The following is a 2,554-nucleotide window of genomic DNA, read 5'->3' as shown; positions in this document are numbered from 1 at the left end:
CTGACTGCTGACTAAGACTGACGGTACCTCGTGACAACTGACTGACTGGACCTTGTAACCAGGACTGACTGATGCTTTTGACAATCTTCTTATTTAATACTTTATCTATCACATTGCAGGAGGAGAGTCTCTGTTCATTGTTCCCTATCAGATTGTCTATTCAACTGCTACTCTGTTCAGAATAATTGCAATATTAAATGATCACTTAAATTGGGATGTTTGTCCGAAATAATTTAGTCGGCATCACACTCTAGCCACAACAGTAGAAACAATTTTCTCTGTGCAGTTTTTAAAAATGTATTTACAGATCGTTAGATGCATGTGCAGAGACTGCCTGACATCACTGACTATATAAAAGATGAACAGACCCTCCATGTGTAATGTTCTGCCTCTGACTTCCTGCTAGAGGTTCTTATTTTGTGGGAGACTTCCTGCTTTTTGCTCTCACTCTCCCCAGCTTCACTTAATTCTCAGTGGCTGATTTGGAACACCTGTGGCTTGTTAATCAGTCTCCACTTTCTCCTTAGTGATAGATAGTTATTGATTATCTCTTCTGTTTAACTATTCACCTGTCTCAGCAGCAGCAGCAGCAGCAATAGCATACCAATATTCTGCCTGCCTGAACAAACCTGGTTACCTAACCTGTTGTCTGCCCGCCAGCTTCTCCACAGAGTACTTTCCTGCCATACTGACTCCTGGTACCTATTGTTTATGTCATACCCACTCGCTGCCCTGCTGACTTCTCCCTGCCTGCTCAGCTTTGTTGAGTGTCTTGTGCCTGTCTAGCCACTCACAGTCGGCCATACTCTCCAGCCATCACCTATCTTCTGCAACCTGTTACCTGACCTGTGTTTGCCTGTTCTGGACTGTCCACCTTGTCTGTGCCCTCTGTTTTTAAGTCTGCTGCTCCTCTGATTATTTTGACTGGGGATTGTTCTGAAATATGTGCATATCTCTATGCACATAGAATCTGCACATAGAAGCAGATTCCACCTCTCGTTTTCCCGGACAGCTCCTTTACTCAATCCGCTTTGAACACCTGGAAACCCGGTATTTGAATCGCGCTGTCCGCAATTGAGTTGCTCAGCCAGGTCTCCATGAAGCACAAAGCAGCAGAACGTGCAAAGTGAAAGTTAGTCCTGTTGACGAGAAGAATTTCATCCATTTTGTTGACCAGGGAGCGGAGATTAGCCAGGTGAATAGATGGGAGTGAGGTCGGTGTTCCCTCTGTTGTAACCGCACCAAAGCGCCAGAGCGTTTTCCACTCCGGCGGGGTTTTTTCCAGGTCCCCTATATTGCTGCTGTGCCTCTGATCAGAATGTCCATACAGCACTCTTCATTCACAAAAATCGGAGGAAGGTATTTTGGTGTGAGTTGTGTGATTTAACAGTTCTTCTCTGGTAAAAGTAATCCGGGATGAGTTTCACAAGACCAAGAAAACTAAGAAAAACAACAAACACAAGAGAGCGTGAGCGACCATGGTCGCCATCATTGTCAGCGCCGGAAGTCGTCTTATATTAGAAGTCTATATTAATAGAGATTTCAACAATCTCCATACAAAGGTTACAAATAACCAACAATGAATTGCCTCTAATCACTGTTAATGTCTATCAGCTATCCGTCCTGAAATACAGTAGCTTGTTCATCTGTGCAACAGAGTAGAGAAGAGTAGGTACTTTATTGATCCCACAGTAGGGAAATTTTTGTTACAGCAGCAATAGAGAACAACCAACATAACACCATAAGAGCAGACACCACCATAAGAACAGACACATAAGAACAGAACTTCATAAAAACACGGAAAAAAACTCAACAAGGACAAAGTTGCTGTAACTTGCTGGCACTCCGCATGGCACATGCCTACGTAAGTACGCAGTAACAAGGAACACTTAGTCTTAAAATAAACAGTTAGATAAAGGCAAGAAAGCATTAGGTCAAAGTGTTTATTTGTCATATGCACAGTTAGGAAACGAGTTTCCCTGTACAATGAAATTCTTACTTTGCCATCCCCATGAATGCCACAAAAATACAAGTGAAATATAAAGTAGATAAATAAGTAACACAAAATCATTTTAAGCAGCAAATGCTGCAATATGATAAAAATATATAAGAATATAGTAAGGGAATGTATGCTGCATGGGAGCAGCATTTGCAGCAGTCAACAGTCAATGTGCAATTATGCATGTGCAAACTGAGAATGTAAACAGTACAACATGTATTTCCTGGTAATAAACTCATCAGCTGTTTAGGAGTCTGATGGCAGAGGGAAAGAAAGAGTTTTTCAGCCTAAAAGTCCTGCATTTCATACTTCTGAACCTCCGACCGGAGGGTAGGGGTATGAACAGTCCGTTCTGGGGGTGGGTGGGGTCTTTGAGGATGGAGGCAGCTTTCCTACACACCCTGCGGTGGTAAATGCTCTGCAGAGAGGGCAGTGGAGTCCTGGTGATCTCCTCCGCAGTCTTTACCACTCTCTGCAGGCGCTTGCGGTCCATAGCAGTAGGTCAAGATGCTCTCGATGATGCAGCTGTAGAAGCTGCAAAGAATCCTAGGTGAC

Source organism: Monopterus albus, unplaced genomic scaffold (genome assembly GCF_001952655.1).
Source record: "Monopterus albus unplaced genomic scaffold, M_albus_1.0 scaffold430.1, whole genome shotgun sequence".
In the NCBI taxonomy this organism is placed as follows: Eukaryota; Metazoa; Chordata; class Actinopteri; order Synbranchiformes; family Synbranchidae; genus Monopterus; species Monopterus albus.
Note: the sequence above shows the minus strand (reverse complement) of the source record.